The following is a 26,088-nucleotide window of genomic DNA, read 5'->3' as shown; positions in this document are numbered from 1 at the left end:
TCATGTTTTCTGGGCTTTTTAAATTTTTTTCTTTTAAAGATTAGAAGGCTTACTTTAGCCACTAGAAATAATGGGGGGAATGGGAAGCAGTGGCTAGATTAAAACCCTTAGGTAAAGGCAGGAGCGCAGAGATGATTAGCCAAGTTACCCCATCAGTGGATTTTTCACTCTGCCATCCCCAGTGGCTCAGGAGTAAAGAATCTGTCTACCAGCGCAGGAGATGTGGGGCAGATTCCTGGGTCGGGAAGATCCCCTGAGAAGGAAATGGCAACCCACTCCAGTATTCTTGCCTGGAGAATCCCCATAGACAGAGGAGCCTGGTGGACTACAGTCCATAGGGTCACAAAGAGTTGGAACGACTTAGTGACGAAACAACAACAAACTTAACATTATGCAAATACCATCTACTCCTCTCCAAAATATTCCAACAAACAATTAGTGGGGAAGCAAACAAAGAAGCAGTGCTATAAGTAGATGCTAGTTTTTATGGCAATTGAAAAAAATGAATGGAGAAGGCAACCCTAATTATAGGTACTTTTCTTGTAAGGTTACTAAAACTCCATCTAAAAAGAAATGATACAAATGAGCTTACCTACAAACAGAAACAGAATCGCAGACTTAAAGAATGAGCTTATGGTTGCTGGGGAGTGGGAAGGGATGGAGGGAAAGGACAGTTAGGGAGTTTGGGATGGACATGTACATACTCCTACCTTTAAAATGGAAAACCAACAAGGACCTCTTGTGAGGCACAGGGAACCCTGCCCAGTGTTACGTGGCAGCCTGGGTGGGAGGGGAGCTTAGGGGAGAATGGATATACGTGTATGTATGGCTCGGTGCCTTAGCTGTCCGCGTGAAACTATCACAACATTGTTAAACAGCTATACTCCAATACAAAATTAAAAGTTAAAAATAAAATAACCAAAATTCCACAATCTGCCGGGGGAGGGGGGGAATCACTGTTAATATAATTAGGGTTTTCATTTTACAATTTTCTACACATATTTAACTGAAATCATATGAGTTCGCACCCTATTTTTACTTAACATTACAGCCCAAAGCATGTTCCTACTGCTAGATGTTTAGTTTTTCCTCCATTTTTTCTCTCTGTTTCTTAGTGTTTAATATCAACAGAACTGGGGAGCGTCCTGAGGCCACAGACTGCCCCTCCAGTCTGGCTCCCCAGCGTTAGCACATTACTGCACACAGAACAGACATTTATGTTTGTTGGCTTAGAAAGGAACCACGCTGTAACCTGGTCCTCTGTGATGAAAAACTGAGCTTTATAGTGGAAGCAAGATCAACACTCATGATTGAACAATCAAAGGCAGAATCTCTGAATCAAGATGGAAAAATTAAAGAGGGATTAATTTCTGTCCATATCCAATTCTCCTGCCCCCACCAAAGGTATTAAAAGCATAGATGAACTTGACATTTATACTAATTGTTGTTGTTGTTCAGCCTCTAAGTTGTGTCCAACTCTTTCCAACCCCATGGACTGCAGTACACCAGGCTCCTCTGTCCTCCTCTATCTCCCAGAGTTTGCTCAAACTCATGTCCATTGAGTCGGTGATGCAACCATCTCATCCTCTGTCCCCTCTTCCTCCTGCCCTCAATCTTTCCCAGCTTCAGGGTTTTTTCCAGAGAGTCGATTCTTAGCATTAGGTGGCCAAAGTACTAGAGCTTCAGCACCAGTCCTTCCAGTGAATATTCAGGGTTGATTTCCTTTAGGATTGATTGGTTTGATCTCCTTGCTGTCCAAGCGATGCTCATTAGGCTCAATAAACATTAACTGACTGAATAGAAAACAGGTTTCCAGGAAATAAACTCCAATGTAAAACACTGAGCAACTGCAAACCGTGTCTCCATGTCCACCAGGTCAGTGTTCACTGGCCATCCAGGGACCAGCACACCGCTCTTGCCAGGGAGAAGGGACCCCCCCCCGCCGCCCCGCCACCCAACATGAGGCAGCACTGAGATGCAACACACAGGCAACGACGACCTGGTTGTTTCTGTTTTCCTGTCTTGTCATTTTCTACCTTATGTGGCCGTTTTCTTCTTCTTTGCTCTTATGATCAAATGCATTCCTGGAGGGTGAAGGCCCGCTAAGGACAGCAGGGACAGTGTTTATAACACTGAACAGTGTATACTGGTTAGGTGAAGTTTATGAAATATGCAACATTCCCAAGTCAAATATCGAGAGTAACCACAGTTGTGGACTGCATTCCACTGCCTTCATTAGAACAGCTAATCATCAATTGAGAGTTTACAAGACAACATAAAAACGAAAAAGGGAAAGGATGATTTTAGGCCTAGTAAAATTAAATGTGCAATTCTTTTGGTAATACAGGGCAGGAGATTATGGTTGGAGAGAAGATATGTATTTTGAGCTTAGTACCTACTCTGTTGGCAACAGCATTCAGTTAAAGATAGAAGACGACTAACTCTTGCTTCCTTCTGTTTTTCTTCAAGGGTTCCTTTGAGAAGGAGGGTTAAAGAGATATGCGGTATACAGAAATATTAAAAGAGGTGATATTTTAATTATGAGAATGAATTTATATGAGACAACTCCTATTAAGGATTAACAATATCTGATAAAAGGTTGACCTGAGCAAAAGAGAGGTAGGAAGCTGAAGCTGGATGAGGAGGAGGTGGAGATAACCTTGTATACACACATCAGATAGGCTAGGACGGTGCTGGAAGTCAGGGCATCAATGAGAAGGAAATGGCAGCAGTCGGAGCAGAAGATGACCAGGAAAGAGGTGGCCACAGGAGTGAGAAAGAGTGACAGATGCAATCAATGACACGAAGGGAAACGAGCCGCTGAGGCACAAAAGCCAGATGAGACACTGAAGCGCAGAGGAAGGTACCTGAGAAGGCCGAAGTTCGGGCTAGGAAAGGCAGCCCCTGGCTCTGTAGCGGTTCTGATGGGTCACCTCACAGGACAACCTGCGACAACCCACACACCGTGTGGCTCCTCCCTACTTCTCACATGTTTATCGGGTCTTAAAGAGCACAGACCTTCCAAGAGACAAATTCAAAACCACAGATAAGACATTTCTCCCATGGAAGTGAAGTGTTACTGCTCAGTCATGTCCAACTCTTTGCGACCCCGTGGACTGTAGTCCTCCAGGCTCCTCTGTCCATGGAATTCTCCAGGCAAGAATACTGGAGTGGGTTTTCATTTCCTTCTCCAAGGGAATCTTCCTGGCCCAGGGGTCGGGTCTCCTGCATTGCAGGCAGATTCTTTACTATCTGAGCCACCTTCACTGTTAAGTAACAAAGCTTTCTTTCTGTAATTTAGGCCTTAAAGTAATTAGCAACTTTCTCAATATACATCTCAAGTGCTCCAAGACTATATTTTAAAGCTTATTCATGAAATAAATTTTAATTTATTGAAATAATATAATGAAGAATTATTTCCATTTTAGCTTCTTAGACATTTCAAAGAAAAGATGGGTAACTGACCAACTGAAAGATCACCCAACAGACACATAGGCTGTTGGGATTCTTCTCAAAAGAACCTAAATTTTATCGCAGAACTGATAATTACCAGTGAAAATTTTTTTGTTTTAATAATCTGACAATATATTTTACCATGGTAAGATTTAATATTTTAACATAGTTTTAAAATTTATGAAATATTTTGTGCTGCTTTTAAAAAAATCATCACTTTTGATTGTAGCTGAAGAAAAAGTAAAGCAATTAAGTTTTCTTCTGCTTTTTTCACCTTCTTTTATATTTGTAAATTTTTTGCAATCAAGCAGAATAAAGAAAAGAAAATTAATGGTGTTTTCTTATAAAAGTGGTATCTGAAAAATGAGTGAAAAGTCCCCCAAGTTGAAAACTCAGGAGCTGAAACACACTGTCTGTACTACAGACACTTACAGACAGAATATGCTGAATTTGATCATTGATATATTTAGTTCAGCTCAATTAATTAGTTCTTAGCCAAGCAAGCCCTTACAAAATAGATTAGGGTGCACAGAAAACGCAAAACTCTTCCAGAGAAAAGGGGTAAAATAAGCATTTACAATGTGTATCTTAATTTTGTAATAAATAAAGTTGTATACATGGAAATTGCTTAATAAATATTTAATGACTGAATGATTAAACATCCAGGTTCTGAAGCTAAATTGTTAAAAGAGGGAAATCTCTTCTTTGTTAACATGAAAATTGGTTATAAGTTAACCATCAGCAAAAGTCATTCACTGCTACAATTTATACGCATACTGTAAGGCCATATAACACCACTGTGCTTGCGTTAACAAGCAAAAGAGCTACTCCATTTATATTGGCAATGTTCCACAAACAACAGAGCTAAGTCCAGGAGATACAACATTTTCAAAATGCATGTAAACTATTTAGATGAATTCTTTCTGCTGACAGTCCCCAGGGAGAAAAGAGAAAATGATGTGTTTTACCCTTAGAGCTCAAAGCCCTCTTGGGAGGTAATTCAATTGAAATTTTACATTCAGTCTAGCCAGGCAGTGATAAACAGATGCTTGAATTAGCTGCCATATACCATAATCAAATATCTTAAGGAGAAAACTTTCTGACAAAAATACAGAGAAGAGGGTGAAGAGAAAAAAAAGAGGGGAAAGAAAATATTTTTTTAAGCTAACTGCTATTTTTAGGGGGAAAAACTGTTTTTCTAACTACTTCTGTAAGTAGTATACCATAAGAATCAACAATGCCTTTCAATATATTTACTGGTTAGTTCACAGCAGGGGGCCAGTTAGCTCACAAATACTCAGAAATAACTAAACTTATACTCAGTTTTTTGAAATTGATATAATTTGATTTTTTAATGGTTACATGTACAAAATGTAATTTGTATCTGTGTCTTTTACAGTAAGCATCTTCCAATCTTTGCTGAAAGTAACTTGTTGTACAAATAATAAATAAATGATGAAAGCTTAAAATTCATTCAAAAAATTACTCCCATGTATCAAAATGGGCAAAAACCATAAAAGCAGCTAAAAAAACATAAATTATGACCAGCAACCAACCAAAGAAAGATCACTTCATCTATATCAAAAGTCTGCAACCTTCATTTAGGTAACTCACTAGAGTAACTAATGCTCTTCATTTTTTTCTCTAAACCATATCCGCCGACACTCCCAGTCTGCAGAGAGCACGTAGCGAGTGAAGCCTGGAGCTACTCTCCACCAGTCACTTACAATATTTACAAATATTAGTCCCCACTAGTTGACCTATGTGTTTACCACAATCAGTTGTGCTGTTCTCAAACTAGTGCCTGCCACTTATACTTGTTATTGCAGCTAGGTTACTTAATTAAATATTAACCAAGGAGATATGAATGCAAAAAAGTGACTTGTTTCTAATGAAAATTAAATCAAAACAGTTCAGAAAGACTCAATATAGATTCATCACTGGAGGGGAAATGTCTGTTGATATAAGTGTAGGCAGGGATTTAAAAAATAAACTAGAAGGATTAGAAGTTAAAAATCTAGAGGGGTTCTGTACTGATTACTTTGTAAGTTTTTCAAGTTCTAACGTCAGTTTAAAGAAAGGGACACTGGAGATCACAGATGATGTACCAGAGGGGGTTTGATGCACAAAAGCCATGTTAAATTCCAACCAGAAAACCAACACTGGATGAGCCTTGACCCCCACTGAGAGAGACAGGTGGAAGGACATTTATATGTCTCAGCTGAATATCGAGTGCTAAGGTTCTCACATGTCAATCTTGTCTTTTAAACAATTCTCCGCTTTGACTTCTTTTCTGTGATGAACTGACCAACTGAGGTCTGATAAGAGCTTCTCCAGGCTCAGCTGGGACCTGGCGCGCAGACGCAGAAGCTCGCTGGCAGGCGATAAGGGACCAGCACAGACACGGGGACAGGATGCTCCCAGCTCCCAGGCAGGCCTGGCCGGCAAGGAGAGGTCAAAGAGAACTTGAAAGGGGTTAAATCCTAAAAAGGACATAGAAGTTCATCAGGCAGATAGGCAGAGGAGGAGGTCTCTGAAGCAGAGGAAACCAAGGCGGGCAGGTGAGAGACCCCCGAGCACTGCAGGCTGGCAAGTAAAGGGCAGAGGAGGGGTGCAGAGAGCGAGGCTGGTCCTACCTGCCATGGACAAGCCTGTGATTTTTATCAGGAAGGCAAAATAATCTGAAGAACTGTAAGTAAAGCAGTAACTAGATCTCTGTTACAGAAATACTGCTCGGGCCCAGTATGGTGGACAGAGGAAGCAGGAAGGGTAACGGCGAAATCAGAAGTGGGCCCTTGGGGTCAGAGAAGAGTGTGGACTTAATGTTGAGGAGGCAGAACTGATAAGAATTCAAGAGAGAGAGGGGATGAGAACAGTGAGAAAGAAAAGTTGTCAGAGGACCCCACAGGCATCTACCAGGGAAACGAGATAGAAGATGGTGGCCCTTGAAACATGGACATGGGGGGAGACCCAGAAAGAAGGGGGTGTGCTCCTTAGCCTGGAGGAAGTTAAAGGAGGGCTTTAAATGTTTGCCTTAAAATGGGAGAGATCTGAGCCTGTCTGCAGGCAGGGGAAGCGGGGAGAGAAGGAGTTGGAAACACGAAGTGATGAGATGCAGAGCAATGGACCGAATGCTGGCCAGGTGGGCCAGTTCACTGCGACGGCAGAGGCATTCTACAATATGGACTCGGGGGCCTAGAAACCTCTAGTTTAAAAAACCCCCCAAGTTATTCTATTGTTGCTCTGTGGAATGGAGCTGGAACCACTGGCCCAGCACTTGCATGAAAGACTTCAACGCTCTCTTTTCAACTCTATCATTTCCTCTGGCACTCTGTTTTAAATGGCCAATTAAAATTATAAAGAATCTTAATAACCTAAGGGTACAATCAGGTATCTTCCTCTCTAATCCTTAACTCTGCGTTTATCACCCCCAATTCTAGCGTGGACTGAAAAGCCTTTCTTGAGGTTTGTTCTCAGACTTCAGATGATTCAGCATCAAAACACTCCCGGGGTTCTTATCTGTTTCAGTCCCAGGCAGTCAATTCATCTTCCTAAACAGTTCACAGTCATCGCCGGGAAAAGTCTTAGGTTGCATTTTCATCTACTCTGCTCTCTGATCCTCCTGCTTCCCTTCCCTATGAGCAGCAGAAGTGGGGAAAGAAAAAAGGAGAGAGAGAGAGAGGAACAGGGAGAAGGGCTATACACGCAGTCTTTTCACTGTGAGGAGAAAGCCTTTCTTGACTCTGCGCGATCACAAAAAGTTCTCTCCACACCCGCCACAATTTTTAAGCGCAGTTCCACGCCGGCCTCGGAGCTGCGCTGTCTGAGACAGCACTGCACGTCCCAGGGGACCTTCATTTTCCAGCACCCCTTTCACAGCGGGAGCTGTCCGGAAATGGCTTTAGATCCTGTTCCCCTAACCATCTCCTCCACCAGCTTGTCTTCCTGACACGAAAGAGAACGTTTCGGGTAAAATTAAAAGATACTCCTAAAGAAGGTATTTAAAATAATTTCAATGTGAGATGACTGCGGTCTGTATATTATTTTCCCATTCATGTCAGGAATGTAAGTTTCGCTTCCTGATTAAGGCTGACAGAAGTTACTCGAGAGCAGAGAGCAGATTGTAAGTGTTGGAAGTACAGAGAATGCTGGGGGTAAGATGGGGATGAACACTTATTGGCCGTCTGCTGTGTGCTACGGTGGATACGTGAGGCCTCGCTTTTACGACCACCCTGTGAGACCCGATGACCCTCATCTTGCTGATAAGGGAGCGAGTTCACAGGGGTTGAGAGTCATCCAGCTACTGAGGGGCCAGGTCAGGATTCTCGTAGACCTCTCCAAGGGCCAAGCTCATACTTTTCTTTGGTTATGACATATGGTGAGGAAATATTTATTTTCAGGATTAAAAAAATTAATAGGATTCTATGGAAGGATGTGATAAAGGAAAGAGGCAGCAGAAAGAAAAGAATCCACTAGAGAAACAGAAGAGGGGCCGGAGCTATAGGTGACGCTGAGACCCCCAGACCTGGGGAGGGAAGAGGACAGCGCTGGGAGGGGGGGATGGTTGGTCACGTGGAAAGTGGCCGACTTGTCCCCAGGCACCAATGTGCAGAAGATCTGGCCTAAGAGGGATTCTTCAAATCTAAAACCCGGATGACAGGTCATCAAAAACAATCACCCAGGGCAGCACCCATGAAAGCGCTCAGCTCAAAGAGCCTCCCCATGGCTGCTAAGCAATAACCCTCCAGCCCTTCCAAGAAGGAACTTCTGAACACAAACTCTTGACTATATACCTTCAAATGAAATATTAAACAAGTGAAGTAACTGTGAATAAAAACTGAAATCTAGCTAGGAGGACTGTTTTTCATATAGCTGTGCTAAATCGCTCAGTTGCATCTGACTCTTCGCCACCCCATGGACTGTAGCCCGCCAGGCTCCTCTGTCCATGGGATTTTCCAGGCAAGAATACTGGAATGGGTGGCTACTTCCTCCTCCAGAGGATTTTCCTGAGTCAGGGATAGACCCCTTGTCTCCTGCATTGGCAGGTGGATTCTTCCACTGTACCACCTGGGAGGCCCATATTGCATACGTCAGAGTTAAACAAACAAGAGAATAAACTCGGTTCTGGAGCCAACTTGGAGTTGGGAGTATAAACTGCTCTAACTACCTATGAAGAGAGAAATATGGAACCAGATACAGATGTGTGTGCAGGACTCTGGAGAAAGAGCTGGCTCCTGAGCTAGAGCTGGGAAGTACAGAAGAGATGGATCATGGTATTGGGCCAGAGAGTAAGGAAGTGCTCCGAGAATGATGGTGGTGGCTGTGATTTAGTCACTAAGTTGTGTCTGATTCTTACGACCCCATGGACTGTAGCCTGCTGGGCTCCCCCGTCCATGGGATTTTCCAGGCAAGAATATTGGAGTGGGTTGCATTTCCTCCTCCAGGGGATCTTCCCGACCCAAGAATGGAACCCAGGTCTCCTGCACTGCAGGCAGATTCTTTACCAACTGAGCTCTGAGGGAAGTCCTCCGAGAATGGTGGGAACATGTTAAAGAACACCAAGGCAGCTTGAGAGGCTCACGTGGGCCAAACCAGGGAGGATTTAAGCACCAAAATAAAGGACCACTGACTAAAATAGAAATTCACAATTGTATACTGATATAAATACATGAATAAATAAGTGGTAAAGAAGGAAAAAACCTCCCTTAGCATAGAATGCCAACTAATAAATGTAGAAGAATGGATTAGAAATTTACTATCTAGCAACTCTGATGGTAATAACTGGTCCGGGTGAAAATCATCAGTGGGCATTAAAAGTGCTGGACAGAATATCTGCATCATCTCAAAGCATCTCCCCACAAGAGTGTTAGCAATGACAGAGAAAAAAGTAATAACTTGACAGTGGAGAGACCTGGCTGACACCATCTTAACCAAGGAAAGTCAAAATGCAATCAACACCTCTGGGCTCTTCACATGGCCCACAAGAACACAGCACCACTTCCATGGGGTTCTGGACAAAAACACATCTTCCTAACTGGATGCTGGACCAGACATTCTCCTTTCCTTTTGCTACAGAGGATACTGTTGGAACAAGTGATATAATTGAATATGGCCTATAAACCAGATGATAGCATTATATCAATGTTAATTTCCCAATTCTGATGACTGTACTGTGGTTACATATCAGAAACCCCTTGTTTTTAGGAAATACACACTGAAATATTTAATAGTGAAAGGGCATCTTGTTGGCACCTTACTTTCAAATGTTTCAGGAAAAGACAAAAGAAAACGTGTGTGTGTGTGTGTGTGTATGTGTGTGTGTGTGTGTGTGTGTGTGTGTGTGTGTGTGTGTGTACACACAAATAGAATGACAGAGTAAAGGAGCTAAGATGCGAATGTTTGGGGAATATGAATGAAGAATACAGGGGATTCTTTGTGCTGTTCTTACAACTCTCTATAAGTCTGAAATGATCTCCAAGTAGAAAGTAAAACAAAATCATCTCGCATATTAAACCAGCTATTGCTTAATACTTTTGCGAGAACCTCAAGTGCTCTCTTGGGCAGTTCCTAAACCCACCAGTGGCCCCCGCTCCTCCTACCAGCCTGGGATGTGAACCACTGCCTCTTCAGACAACTGTACCTGTTAGACAATTCCTTCTTACACTGAGGCACAGTCTATGCCCCGGGTATTTTTCACCCCTCAAACCTCCCTGCCTTTCCTTGTGGTTACAATCTTATCCCCCTAAATCATTTTCAGGGGGCTTTCTACCATCTGTAGGTTTAATGGCACCATATTCTTTTTTAAAGACCAAACTTCTTACTCTCATTTTCTTGCTTCTGAAGATTTTTTTCTCAGTCTCTTAAATTATTATTTCTTCTACTACAAAATGAAGTAGATAGACTAGATGGCCTGTCAAATCCGATCACAAGACTGCGAATTTCTTAGAGCAAGGGCAGTGCAGTGTGCCTGGCAATGACATGTGCTAAGTGTGAATGCATGTGTTGGACCAGGCAAACCATCAAACCCAACACGCTAAGACCAATAGTTGGTTGACAGGCTCCAGTAAGCAGATCTCTGCACAATGCCAACTGTATCTAATTCTTCAAAAGCTGAATACAAAAACAGCTTTAAATGTTTAACTGCTTCCCTGAAACCCAGTAAAATATATAATGCACCCACCACTTTAGGATTTGCTGGGAGAAACTGAGGGCAAGAGGAGGCGGCAACAGAGGATGAGATGGTTGGACAGCATCACCGACTCAGTGGACTGACTCAATAAGTTTGAGCAAACTCCAGGAGACAGCGAAAGACAGGGAAGCCTGGTGTGCTGCAGTCCATGGGGTCACAATAGCTGGACATGACTTAGCGACTGAAAAACAACCACTTTAGGAAACAGCTGTGTCTGTGAAAACTTGTGGATTAATCAACCTGCTTGATTTCCAGTTTTGAGCAGACTGTAATTACCCAATCGATGGCTGTTCAACTGACCTCACTATTTCTTTCCATTATTCAACCCATGGCACACCTGTGAAGTTACAGGAACAGCCCATAGGGAAGACGATCAACACCTAATATATACAGTCCCTAGTGATGGTATTTCTGCTTAAGAATCACAAAATGTTATTCTGTAATTAAAAACAAAAAAAATAGTCAACTAGGGCAGAGGAGTTACACAGTGAATTAGATTTAAAGCTCGAACTAGAACTCAAGCCTAAGGCGCCCCCGTCAGAGTTCCTTCTGCCGTATCTCATCTCTCTGCCAACTTGACCCTGGAATGCTTCCTTGAGGATAAGTTTTTCATTTACATTTAAACACCCAGTTGTTAGTCTATAATGCTAAGGACCTCTCTAGAAACTGGGCGTTGTATTTATAAAATGTATAAACAAACATCTGATACAAAAGATGTAAAGTTCAAGCTTTATCACTAAGTATTTTCTAATCAATTTGTATATAAAAATATTTGCACCCTTTCCAGTGCCCTTTTAAGGCTGACGCAGTGCCATAAGAGGCTAACACAGGAGGGTAAAGAAAGTCTCCATAAAACCCAGAGAAGAGATTTTTAGAACTCTTCTTTGGATCCTGTCTGGAGTCACAACTGAACCGGAAGATTTTAAGTCTTAGCAAATTTAAACCTGACCTTCAATAAATAAATAAACTTACTGCGATAATTAAAAAAAAAAAAAAAAATATTTGGGATTTCTCTAAGGCTTCTATGGGCTTCCTTGGTGACTCAGGTGGTAAAGAATCTGACCGCAATGCAGGAGACCTGGGTTCAATCCCTGGGTTGGGAAGATTCCCTGGAGAAGGGAATGGCAGCCCACTCCAGTATCCTTGCCTGGAAAATCCCATGGACAGAGGACCCTGGTTAGGCTACAGTCCATGGGGTCACAAAGAGTCGTACTTCACTTTCACTTTAAGGCTTCTATATCTAATTTTAAAAAACGTTTTATTAAAATGTAACAAGCATACACAAAATACATATATTATAGCATACACCTTGATGGATTTTCACAACACTCAGATCAAGAGAAGGGCATCACCAGCTTCCTGCACTTCAGTTCCTCCCAGCCTCCACGAGGCACCACCACACACTCTTCTAAGAGCAGAAGCAGTCTTGTGTTTGGTCTGGCTTCCTTCACTACCTCTGTTTGAGAGAGCTTTCTACACTGTGTACAGTTAGAGATCATTTTCATTGCTATATAATATTCCACAGTATATTTATCCATTCCACTGTCAGGAGGACTTCGAATCTGCTTTTTTGTATTTGTTTTTATATTACTTTCTTATAGAAGACTCCTAGAGTTTTAGAAGCCCTATGCTTCACAAAACCAAGATCTGCTCCTGGGTATATCCACATGATGAAATGTCTTACATTGTTTCTAAAAGTAATGTGTTAGAGTAACAGATAGCCTGGGAAAGTCAGAAGCATGATACCTAGGACCTACCGTTTTGCAGTCCAGTGGCACATAGTATGTACTCATGTCTACTGAAGAAATGCCACATTGCAAAGTACAGTAAAAGTCACTAAAGGGAAACCGTGACAAGTGAGATGACAGAAACATTAGCTCAGATACATTTCACATTTGAACTGTCATCACACTAGCTACCTCTCTAGCCTGTCCCTTCTCAAACAACATACCCGGTGTACACGAGGCACTTGCAGCGGGGAGGGGGCACTGAATTTATCAGGTAGTTTTAAAAAGTGAAGTAAGAACCAAGAAACCTCATTCTATTATCTCTATTTGTCACTAGCTTTTAAGATTTCATTACTATGGGCCTGAACGACCTTACTTTTTTACATTGAAGGACTGTAATCTCAGAGTCTGTTCAGCTCTATGATTCTTAGACACTCTCACTGTAAGATAATAAGAATAAATGAAATATATTTCTTTTTTTTTTATTAAAAGAGTATTTGAAAATTCTAATAAAGATTGAGGAGAAGGGGACGACAGAGGATGAGATGGTTGGATGGCATCACCAACTCAATGGACACGGGTTTGGGTGGACTCCGGGAGTTGGTGATGGATAGGGAGGCCTGGCGTGCTGCGGTTCATGGGGTCGCAAAGAGTCAGACACGACTGAGTGACTGAACTGAACTGAATGATAAATTATGGTATAATATTGTATTCTCATTCATATTCTGAATATTTAGGAATTAAGTAAACAAGTAGTTTAATTTTTTTCTATGTGTCTAAAGAACGGAGCAAGAAATTCCAACTTAAAAACTTTTGCTGACAATTCTGGGCTAGTAAGTGTGTCTACCAACTGTACTGAAAGTTTTTTAAACCAAGAAATTAATCATGTAAAAAACAGTCCAAGGTGGAAAAAAAAAAGAAAAAGACCTCCTAGGTATCTATACCCTTACTACCCACTCAATCCCTACTGATGAATTCTAAAGTTACAAATTCAGGTATCTTTAAAAAATTTATAAATTCAGTATTGATTACTCCTAAAGACTCTTAAAGACTGACAACTTTCTCATTTTTCTACAAGATTCTCAACAAAGTTTGCAGTTACAAAAAGGGAGTAACAAGCAGTAAACTGTAAAAAGAAAAAAAAAAAAGAGGAGAAAATAAACATCAGATGTGGAGTCTCCATTAAAAAAAAAAAACATAGTGAGCAGATAGGAAAGTGAGCAATTTGGGTAAAGGAAGTTCAAAGAGAGATTTGAAAATCAGGGTGACAGTTTTATTTAGATTTGCTAAAGATAAAGGAAGCAAGCCAAAGCAGAAGTGATAGGTGAGCCACACTGTCCTATTTCTAGCACCAGAAAAAGTGGAGGAAGAACTGGGTACATTCTGAAGTTTAAGCATCTATGAGGGAGGTGAGAAAAATAGTTTTAATAGGTGGCAGAAAAGTTAAAACGCGGATAAAGATTTCAGTAAAATAACTGATTTTGGCTCTATATTTCAAAGGTAAAGAAAGTAACCAACAAGCTCTATGTCTTTTAAGACAATACACTGATATTTACAAATGAGCTAATTAAAACTAACTGCACGGAATGTGACCTACCAGTTAATAATGCCCATGACTGTGTGCACAGACCACACACACATGAACGTGTGAGACCTCACTGGCTTCTCTCTCCCATGTGCACAATAAACGCACTTCTGACAACAGCATCTCAGTAGCTACCGTGACCATTAATAAGCTGTTCCTTCAAACATAATCCTTACGAAACAGGAAAACTTTCCGAAAGTGATTTGCACTTTAAAATACCCATTTCACTCAGCAATAAAATACCTCTAGGTGACAGTTCATGATTAAATTTACAGACGACAAAGTCCACAGTCAGGAATATGCAGACCCCTGAACACTGCAGGTAAGGCACATTTTTTTGGTAACAATCTTTTTGATTTAGAAATAAAGCACTTTACATTATTTTGGAAAATTAACCCTGAGCAACAGTCTTGTCTTTCTCTTGTTGAAATTTTCTGTTTTGACTATAAGGGAACAAAGAAAAGAAAACTATCAATCATTTCACCAACTTATACACGTGTAACATTTACCTTTTAATCATTAGGGGTCTCCCTTCGTGATACAGAAGACACAAACCATAAATAAGAAGAAAGGAAAAGAAAGAATACTTTCTTTTTGTAAATACAGATTTGAAAGTTTAAGAGGAATACGAGATTACTATTGCTTGTTTGGAGTTTGATTATATTCTGTCCCTAAAACAGTCCTATGGGGGAGGGGAATTTATTTGCTTTGGAAACCAAGTTTGCTTTTACTGCCTCCTGATTAAAGCAGAATACACACAGGGTTCTCCACGAAGAGAAGCAAAAACCTGTAGTTTTTGCAGTGCACTTTTCTGTCGGCAGATAAGGATTTCTTCTTTTCTCTCTTCTGTTTGGAGTAATTAGACACCAGAGGTGGGGGGAGAGTGGGCAAATTCACTAAATTAGATATATTTAAAAAGGGCCATTGTTCTATTTCTTAAGGCTCTGACTTTGTTAATAATGCATTCGGACCACCCTACAAAGGTAACTGTTGAGGAGACCATCAACTTGTATTTCACATGGCCGCCCCCGCCCCCGCCCCAACGCCGGCAGTGTGTGGGTTCCACTGAGCCTCCAACGGGCCGTCTGCCTCGGTGGAGATGGCCAAAGCTTCCGCCACTCGGCTGGGTCTTCTCTCTAACACAATCTGCATCAGCCGGCAATAAAATAAATCGACCTGCCGTTGATGGAAACGTGTCATTCTTCAGCCAGAAAGAGAAACGGCTAAGTAGGTGGAAATGTAGACCCATATTAGAAGATTAATACACGTGAGGCTCCAAGACCATCATTTATAGGAACTTTCAAAGAAAACGGTTACAGTTTCCAGAAACGGTGCCAGATGTTTATATTACCTTCAATTTAAATGGTTAAATAAATAAACAGTGTGTGAAGTACGGAGAAGGGGGAAAAGGGAAGAGGGGCCGATTATGACAGCAGGAGCGTTTTTATTTACTACCGTGTAAATACCGATGGATAAATAATACCTAAAACCAGTGGGAAGACTGTTTTCAGTCTCCTTATTTCAATTAACGGCTCAGATAAGCAAGCGTCATTTAAAACAAGGAATACTTACAAATCAGTACCTTTAATTGAGGGCTAAAGGAAAAACAGTGCATTTTGGAGAATTAAGAAATGTAAACATGAGCAGGGACAGGGGTAATTCCAACCTATAAAACCCAAGCAGTTACTGAAGAGGGAAGGGAACTAGAGTTCAGTCTATATAGCTTCTTTAGCATGTGTGTCCTCAGTAGTTATAGGGTATTTGTAGGCAAGCAATCTGGGGAACATTTTTGAGAAATCTGCACCTTGGGAGAAAATTACCTCAATCAGTATTTCTCCTAATACTGTGGTGCTGTTTCCACAGAAAATTAATTGAAAAAAGCATCAAGACAAAACATATCCTTTTAGACCCTACATTTTCTAATATATTCATGAACACGTGTCATAAAACTATTCCTCTGAGTAATACAGAAAACAAAAAAAGACTTTTTGTCTTTCAACATATGAGCTCATATCCAGGTGTGAAAAGAAGTGTCAAAATCATGAAATACCATCACCTCTTGATAAGGGTAAGGTTTTTTTTTTCCTACCACCAAGCAACCCGACATCTGATGTATATAGGTAAGCCCAGGGGTAAGGTACATATAACTTCATAAAAATGATTACCTTAACAGGTAAACCCAATTAATACTCGTAGTTTATAAATGGATTGTAATATTTATTCTTCTGCATTTCTTAAAAAAAATTAGCCTCTAAAACTCCATCAGTATTTAAATGTAGGGCAATTAAGGACTTCCAAAAACATTAATCTGTTCTCAGTTTCTTTTCTTTAAAATGCCTATAAAATTAATTGCACTCCTGAGCTCCATACAAATAAATAAAAATACTAAGAGGTATATTTTATATGACAAGCTCACAAGTTTTAAAAATTCATTAAGAGCTTGGCAATAATATTTTCAGAGCATTTTACTATTACATATCGATCCTAATGCACTTGACTTATCTGGAGAGATAAAACTTATCTTGACCTTGCTGAATACAAACAGCCTTGACTAAAACCTGTGATGGCCTCTCTGGGGGAAAACACAGCGATGATCATTACCGAGAGGATACAGGAACTGCGGGCAGGCCACACAAACACGTCCACAAAATGCAAACTTGCTTTACTCTCCCTGTGGTCGTAAGAAATGAGAAAACAATAGCTCTGTATCTACAAATAATTAAGCACCGAGTTACTTTCTTTAATTGACTTGACATATTTTCGTTTCCTAGCAAGAATCTAGTACAGTTTCTATATATTCTTCTGTCATGTGACTGCTTTTTCAAAATACCTGGTCCAGTCTGCCTCATGACGCACCTAAAGCGCAGAGCTTGGGACCCATGGGAGGAAGGGAGAAAACTACAAAGCCCTCCTTTGCCGAAAAATCTAGGGGAAATGACAGAGAGCCTGCTCAAGGTGCATTTCAATTTTCAGCTCACACTTGATTCCAATTCCACCAAAATATTCTAAAATTCTAATGCAGTGACCAATGAATAAAACGTATTTCTAATTTTTTTTTTTTAATTACATGGTAGCTCCCCTCAACCATCTTCCTCCTCTCTCAAATTCTACCCCTGCAATTTTACTGTTAGGGTGAATGGCTAAGTCAACATTAAATCACCTATTCAGTTTTTCGAAGTCTGTGATACACAAAGTAAGCCAATGCAAGTCCTTTTTCACCTTTTAAAATAGAGGCCTGTTTTGAGATAAACACAATTTCAATAGTCGATTACACCCTTAACTAGAGCATTACATAAAGTTTAAAAAAATACAAAAAAACTTCTTGAAGAAAATTCTAGTTAATTCCAGAATATCACATGGCTGCCAGATAGAGACTTAAAAATAAACTAAACCGTTAAGATTTCTAATTCTCAAATGCTTTCCTTTTACAAACATTAAAGTATAGAATGAAATTAATTTCAAGCACATGAAATTTTTACTACTTTTTTAAGTTCCTGAAAAATATACCCCTAGTAATCTACATTTTGATTTCAAGTGAGGTCCCTGTTTGTTTTAAGCAACTTTAGGATTTATGGATAAATTATGATTTTATAAATCACAGCCCTGACACAACTTCAAATTCAGTCTTGGGTTTTCTCTAACCTCCCTGCCCCCACAGGCAGCCAGGCAGCAAATGCACAGTTACTATCATTTTATGTAACACTTATGTTCCTTTAAGAAAGAGAGGAGTAACTTTAATTGTGCTTTAATATTCACTATTTTACCAGCTAAATATCTACATCAATAGTGTTTAATTTTAAGGAGGAACGAAAAAGAAATTACATAGAGAATTGGCTAAGTAGATCAGTGGTTTCTTAAAGCAGTACAGTAATGCTGATACATTTTTTAAAACCCTGCAAGAATTCCTTGTCCTCTATTATTATTCAGATCACCTGAACCTAAGACTTTATTACTATGGCACATTAACTCTGCTATTTCTCAAGACAGAACCAGGAATTTTAAACGTTCCCTATCGAACAATTTGCTCCGAGCACCTAAACACAGCACTGTGATTTTATATATTTCCATCTACAATATTGCTTGGCGCTGATAAACCATAATACAACTTTCTGTGTTTTAATAGGCGACAGTTTTTGGCACTGGCCATAGAACAGTACAGACTTAAAAAAAAGAAAACCACCATCCACAAACTCTGCCACAAAGAATAAGGCTCCATTGCTAATTATACAGGGAACTGATTTTAATTATACAGAGAACATTGCTTTTAAAAACACTTTCCAAACTGCAAAAGCAGATGGGGGAGTTAGTGGATCAATAAAACACCTCTACTGCAGTACAACAGTGCCCTCTACTGGTAGGTGTTGAACTTTGCAAAGAAAAAAACACGTCACTCAAAAACTAAAGCCATGAGAGAACAGACTAATTACTGAAAATTTTGCTGCTTTAACAGAAGTAAATTCAATTTGTGCCACATCAATATTTAACTTTGTATTTTAAATGCTTATTCATGAAATTTAGAGTTTTTAAATGACTAAATTTAAGAAGTATGGCTTACAATGATACCATCTGAGTAAAAGACAGTTTTTTTAAAAAAATGATGAATAAATATTAAAAATATGTGGGGACTTCCCTGTTGATCCAGTGATTAAGACTGCTCTCCCAATGTAGGGGTCTGGGTTCAACCCCTGATCAGGGCACTAGATTCCACATGCCAGGGGAAGTAAGAACCAGCATAGCCAAGTAAAAGTAAAAAACGAAACAAAATATTTGGATCATTTATAAATAGTATTTCTTAATGTAAAACTTGCATATTTAGTAAAAGAAACTAAATTTTCACTCATTAACTGTATAAATTTTACCTCTGTCCATCAAGCATAAAATGTCACAATATCAAGATAACAGTAGTTATTTGTAATATTTACTTGTAATAAACTTATAAGTTATTTGTAATAAACTTATAGTCAGAGAATATTTATTTCTTGTACTTATTTCTTTTAACTAGCTACTATTTCTGTAAGAATACCCTTGGTTTCAGCAACAATTAACAATCTATGTTTACTTAGCACATGGATGTCAATAACAAAATATCATTACTATTACAGTTCTTGTGTTTGAAGTAAAAACTCAACCATGTATGAAATCTGATTTCCAAGAAAGCACATTATGAGACTTAAAGTTACACGGTTCTTTAAAATTTTTGAATCTTACATTTTACAAGATGTAAGATTTTATAAATCTTACATTTGGAAGATAGAAAACCTTAAAAAATAAAGTTTAAGGACAAGCACATTCAACTTACCTCAGTGTATTAATACTACAACTTTAATCTCTAGCAAAAATAAACTATTCCTTTGGTCTAGAACTGAAGAAACGCTCCTGTTGTCTTTCCTTTTAAACATTTTGTTTCTATCACAGATACATACAATCTAAGTTGTGGAAACTGTACTTTAAAAAACAGTTCAAGAACTTCTAACTGTATAGGAAACTGACTTGTTTTACATAACGTGAAACTCCGAGCTTCAAGAAAGGTGATGCCCAGCATACAGTCTTTCAGCAACTTAAAATCAGTCAGGAGTCGGGACGGGACACAGGAAAGGTCAGAATGAGGCAGCTACACTCAGGAAACTGGCAGGTGGGGGGTAAAGTTTTTGATGGGGGCGACAGGGAGGGTTGTTGAGTGGTCCAAGAAACAGACTTGGAGGAAAGGAGGAAAAGGCAGAAATGTGTCAAGTTCTGCTGCTGGACAGGAGTTAAAACTCGCAAGTGGAAGGGTTTGGTTGGTGGTTTAACTAGTTACCATCCTGACTCTTCTTCAATAAAAGATCCGCATGTCTCAGCAGCAGTTAATTTTCAATTTTATAATGGACGTCAACAGAAAAAATACAATTTACTTTATAAGCATCACTTTTATAATCAACTACCAGAAAGTATGTTCAATTAGGAAAGAAACTATATTCAAACTGACCACTGGAAAAGAAGAAACAGAAATAATTATGAAAGCAGCAGAGACTTACATTAGACATGAAAATGGAGGGAGTATATCCTGAAGGATCTGAGGATTTTTTTTTAAGGATATACTTCCTGAAAGACTCAGAACTGGTGTGTCCTTAAAGCACAACAGTACAATGATGACTATTAAGACCTTCACAATTAAAGAAAGAGTTATGGATTACAAAAAGGAAAGGACCCAGTGGATCATTCTTGGGATCAGAGTTTTACAGTTCCTACTCCTGAGTTCAAAGTTATGCCTCATTTAACATGCAGGAGAACAGAGCAAGTTGCCCTTTTCTGATACCTGTATTACTATGGGTATAATACTACAGACCATCTGCCATTTTCCCCCATGATCTTTAAAAAAGAAAAAAGGATGTGTATATGAAATCCCCAAATTTAAACATTTGTAAAGTGGAGTCAAACACCGTCTACCCAAGAATTTAAATTCCTGAAAATTATTTCTTTGGGCTGACCAAAACTCTGAAGTCAGGCATGGATAAGAAGAGGCAATTTACAATGATAAGAAGAGGCAATTTACAATGAAAAGAAGACAAACAGTTCATAAACACACCCACTGTTAATCAAAGGTATGTAAGATATAGCCATTTTTCACCACTCTGGCAAAGAGCAAAAATAACTCCCACGATGGAGGCCAAGTGACAGGGAAGAAGTGGACCCGTGCTAGGAGAAGACACTGGGGTTACCTTGCTGGAGGGCAATTTGGAACATGTATCCTTGAAAGTGTGGCAATCCTTTAACTGATCCAGCGATGCTGCTCTAGAAATTTCTCTTCAGGAAATTATTAGAAAGTGCAGATAGATATGTGACCAAAGATGTTCTTGAAAGCACTGTTAAGATGGTGAAAAATCCTAAATAACCTAAAGGTTACCACAAGGACTGATGGCACACCTATACAGGGCAATACTGCAAGAAGGTCAGCTGCCACCAGAAATCAGCTACAGACATGGAAAGACACGCTTAGTACAGGGAGAGAGTGGGAGGGAAAGCAAATCAGAACACAGGACACGTGGTGTGGTCTTACTCTAGGGAAAGCGGAACCAGTAAGGACTACACACATACACACACACCCAGGGGGGAAAGCCAGGTAGGTGCCATCATGAAATGTGACTATAAGTGATGCCTCTTTTTCTTATATGGATTTTAAACTTTTTCCAAATTAGTGTCTTTCTTATATAATAAAGTTCGTATTTTTAAAATAGAAGTAGGACATTAGAATAGAGTGTGAAATCTTCAGATTAACAAACAAAATAGGGGAGTCATTCTACGATGTGCTGGTTTATACTCTGAACTCTAAAACCAGTGATCTGAATTCTAATCTTGGAAGGATCTTTTTAGAAGATGACACGGGGTTATGATTAAAATGCATGAATTCTGAAGTCGGATCTTCTTCTATTTAAATCCTACCTTTGCATTTCCTAACTGTGTGATCTTAGGACAATTTCTTAAGGTTCTCAAAGTTGATTTTTCATCTGAAAAATAAGAATATTAATACCTGCCTTATGGATTTTATTATTATGGCTTTCCTGGTAGTTCAAAAGGTAAAGAATCTGCCTGAGATGCAGGAGACCTGAGTTTGATCCCTGAGTTGGGAAGATCCCCTGGAGAAGGGAATGGCTACCCGCTCCAGTAGTCTTGCCTAGAGAATTCTGGCAAGAATCCTCTGGACAGAGGAGCCTGGAGGACTATAGTCCATGGGATCACATAGAGTTGGACATGACTGAGCAACTAACACTATGGATTATGAGTAAACAGATAACAAAATTATCATGATTATTAATTACATTATTGTTGATTACTCAGTACTGTCTAGGGCCCAGAAGACAGGGCACTAAGACCTGTACACAGACTACATCATTTCATCTTCTCCACTTCCCATGAGGTAGGAACTATTTGTGATGTGTATTTCACATATGAGGAAATGAGACCTGGAACATTAAAGCAACTCATCCAATGAAATGGCTATGAAGAGCTGCTCTAGAATTTGAACCTAAGACTGCGTGCCTACAAAGCTTATGCTTTTAACTACTGTGTTGTACGCCTCCACCCCTCAATGGTCACACCAGCTAAGCTACTGTTGTTTTTATTCCTTCCGCTGGACTGACATTTTCTATTCTTTTATTTCAGAATATTTCACTTGTCAAACAATATAATAAAAATCCAACTCTTTGTTGTGACTAACACACCAAACTCCCCCGTTCAGAGCTGTGTAAGACTATACCCCTGACCTTTAAACTTCTAGTAGCCACCCTTCCTCCTCCACGTGGAATGAGCATGTTATTCAAATTCTCTAAATATTCTCCAACACCATGGATCTAGTAATGGTAAACCCATTTCCCGCCTGATTTAGAACAAGGGTGTGATTTTTAAATGAGTCAGGAAATACTTGTTTTTAAGCTCAAATTTAAACACTGGATTTCAGCCTTTGCATCAGCAGACTAATTCTCGAAGAAGGGACTAAGAACTAGTTCCTTAGCCTAAAATATAAAACAGCTTTTAAATGCACACTTGAAATCATATCTCTAAACTGCATTCCTCTCTTTGGGATTTAGACTGCATATTGATCTAAACCCGAATTTATCTCTGAGATCTGGAGTTCCCATCTTGGGCAGATTACATCTCAGAGCGCACAATTAATAACTCTTTCTGGCCCTCCTCCTCGGCATCAGCCTGCTGCCTTGAACACTGCAGGGTTTTCTTCAAAATCGCTTCCAAATGGGCTTTCCAGGTTCTCCTCCGACTCATCTGTCAACTCCAGCCTTCTCTATAGCACTGCTTTCTTTCTAATAACTTGAAACTCTTCGATGGGTTCCCATTGCACTTTAAGTCCTGCTTCTTCTCCCCGCATACCACATCGGGACTGACCCTGGCTGCATGTTCTAGCCTGCTCCCCCTCAGAGGTACAGGCCTCATTCCTGGGTCTGGAAAACAACCACAGTCTCACTTCCGCCCTCTGGTAGCAGCTCACTCCTACCTGCACCCTCTTCCCTGACTGTCACCAGGGAGCCATGAGCCGAGATGCGCCCCATGTGGAGGAAGCCGCCCCGACACCCCAGGGCGGGCCACGGTCACACCTCTCCTTCTAACTCTCTGCACAGAGAACATGTGCATCGCGCCTCCTCTTTTTTCCTGTGCTGACTGTCAGCACACATGAGGCGGAACCCCAGCGCCAGGACGTGGGACCCTCCGCCTGTTCTACTTGCTGCCACATGCTTAGTGTTCAGCATGCTGATGGCACAGAGGAGACGTCTGGTGAAAGAACTATGTTTAGTTTTCCAAGTTCACTAATCAGAAACGTGACACATACACACTGTGGGCTTCCCTGGTGGCTCAGTGATAAAGAAACTGCCTGCAATGCAGGAGACTGGGGCTCGATCCCTGGGTCGGGAAGATCCCCTGGAAGCTCTCTTGCCTGGAGAAGCCCATGGACAGAGGAGCCTGGCAGGCTGCAGCCCACAGGGTGGCCGAGAGTCGGACACGACTGAGTGACTCGGCGGCAGCAGCATGCACACTGCAGAACTGAGAAAACGCAGACGGACATTTTAAAAGTGACTTTACATTCCAAACAGAACTGTACTGCTGTTTTGGGATGTCCATCTCAAGGAGGACTCAGGAGTTCGGAGCTAGTACTTGGGAAAGAGCAGGAGGCTGTGCTGTGAGGGAAAGGCGAGGCGGGGCGGGGGGTGGTGGGCGCTGAATGCAGCACCTGCAGGAAATGGGGGGACGGCAAAATAGCATCACAGTCTCTTTTATCTGCATAAACAAACGGCGTGAACAGAGACGTGCAAGTGAGGGCCTGTGGGGAGAGAAGGGAATGAGATGGAGAGGGGAAGCCAGGAGAACCCGGCTCAGCGTGTGCTCTTACATTGCTCTGATTGTGGAGCTAAGTGAGAGTATCGCCTGGTCAAGACAAACACCTTTGCTGACCTTTCTATTTGTTTTTCACTCTTGCCTGTGAAAAGCCCTCAGTCGAGGTGAACCCCGTCGCCACTTTCCACGGGCCTGCAACAGAACCGTGAGACACAGGGCAAGTGAAACAGCGCAGGCAGGCCTGGGCCACTGCCAGTCTCCAACCAGGCCTGGCGCCGGCTCAGCCGTCGGGCCGTGCCCTTCTGGTCGGCCTGCTCTCCTTCTCTCTGAACCACTGGTCATACCTCCTCCACCCTGCTCCGCCTTCCGACTCTCGCTTCCAACCCTCCAGTCTCTGCTCATCACTCAGAAGCTCATGACTGGGGACTCCCGCCCACCAACCCCTCTCCAAACCTAGAAATCTTCCTGTGTTTCTACTAGACTCTCCCGTAACAGGGGAGGAAAGTCTTATCAAAGGTCTTATCTCCACACATCCATGGTCAGCTGATTTTCAACAAAGCACTCAAGGCAATTCAATAAAGAATGGGTTACTTTTCAACAAATGATGCAATAAAACAGGATATCCATATACCCCAGGGGGGAAAAACCCACAAAACAAAGCAAAACAAAACCATCTCAACCTATTTTCACTCTACACACAAAAATTAACTCAAAATGGATCATAAACCTAAAAGCAAAACCTAAATCTATAAAACGTGTAGAAGGAAACATCAAAATTTGAAATGCCTCTTCCCTGACAGACAAGGTTAATAAAATGAAAAGAGAAAACAGAGGCTGAGAGAAAATATTTGCCCTCCAAAATGTTCATGCCCCTACACAAAAACTACACATGGGTGTTCATAACAGCTCTATTCATACCTGCCAAAACCTTTTCTAAAGGGTCGGTCAACTGGTGAATGGATAAATAAATGGTGGCATGTTCATCATAAGGAATACAACTCAGCAACAAAAATATGACTACTGGCAAATATAAAAGGGATGAATCACAACAGCATTATGCTAAGTAAAAGAAGACAGACCCAAAAGGTTACACGGTGCACTATTCCACGTACGATGTTCTAAAAAAGGAAAAACCACAGGGCTAGGACCCAGGGCAGTGACGGGAGGGAGGGATGCCAGGGTGGGGTCTGGAAGGACGGGAGGAAATTACAAAGTGATACGAGAAACTTACTGGGATGATTTGCATTTTTTAAAAAATTATCTTGAAAATTCTGGGGAAATGGTTGTACGCAGTAGCAGCATAATTTTGGAATCTCTCTGAATCTCCACATGAAAACAGCAGAACCATGAGATAGCAAAATCAGAAACCCATGAATAATATTTACAAGAAAACTAAGGGGTATCCCTGACAATTCCAAAATACAAGCAGATGTGGACAAGAACACAAAAAGCACAAGACCTATTTATCATCAGCATGTTATGGAAAAAGTAGAAGCAAGCCACAGAGCCTTGGACTTATCCTGAGAAATAACCAACAGACATTCACGGGAAAGTACAGGGGCCACGCTGAGAACGGCGGCTAAAACTGCAGGGGTGCTGGTCACTCCAGACCAGACCAGTCCCCAAGCCCTGCGGTGAAGTCCGCGGGCGCTGGCGAAGGTCAGGGCACCCTCCGAGCACAGGGCCCTGAAATCAGGAGAACCTCCTGGGACTGGTACCAGAACTGGAACAGAACAAGGACAATAGAGATGAAAGGCAGGCGAAGTCAGACAAAGTGGACAAGGAGAAGAGCAAGGGGAGCTCAGAAATCAAGCTGCAGTATTTCTGAACACTACATGCAGACACCAAAAGGGGGCACCCTGGGAAGATAGAAAAGCCATCTGAACCAAGCCTTCTCCTAAGAAAACGAACCTCAACAAAAATGAGCATCCAAGACGTGCCAAGGTCAAAACCCACGCAAAGCTACTATGGCAGAAAAGGGAGAAACAGATTAACACTCCACTGAAAATGAAAGAAAAACTGGAAAACATATGGAAAAACGACAAACAGTTCAGCACCGAAACATGCTATTTAAAAACAAGCTAAGGAACGTTTGGAAAATTATATAAGCTATGAAAATAAAAACATAAAGGAGAATTAGAAAAATTCAGAAACGAGATGACAGAAGCAAGATACTTCAAAAAATTTTTTTAATTTGAGAAAAAAAGACAAGAAAAAAGAGCAAATAAACTCTGATGTCTGAAGAGAAAGAGAAAAGGAAAATTCTATAAATCAAGTAGTTAAAAGGTTAGAATGAATCAAGAAGAAAAAAC

The 26,088-nt window shown here is 40.8% G+C and overlaps 1 protein-coding gene and 1 non-coding gene across 2 annotated transcripts in view; one reads left to right on the top strand and one right to left on the bottom strand.

Annotated features, from left to right (window-relative positions):
- TAF3 (TATA-box binding protein associated factor 3) overlaps positions 1-26,088 on the bottom strand; it is a 119,169-nt gene that overhangs the window by 66,842 nt on the left and 26,239 nt on the right. The gene's annotated exons all lie outside the window — the stretch shown is intronic.
- Positions 11,429-11,551, top strand: LOC133045349 (small nucleolar RNA SNORA26). Its single transcript, XR_009690222.1, has one exon. It is a non-coding gene; the product is annotated as a small nucleolar RNA SNORA26 (small nucleolar RNA).

This window comes from Dama dama, chromosome 23 (genome assembly GCF_033118175.1).
Source record: "Dama dama isolate Ldn47 chromosome 23, ASM3311817v1, whole genome shotgun sequence".
Lineage (NCBI taxonomy): Eukaryota > Metazoa > Chordata > Mammalia > Artiodactyla > Cervidae > Dama > Dama dama.
This window is presented reverse-complemented; position numbering and strand designations above follow the sequence as displayed.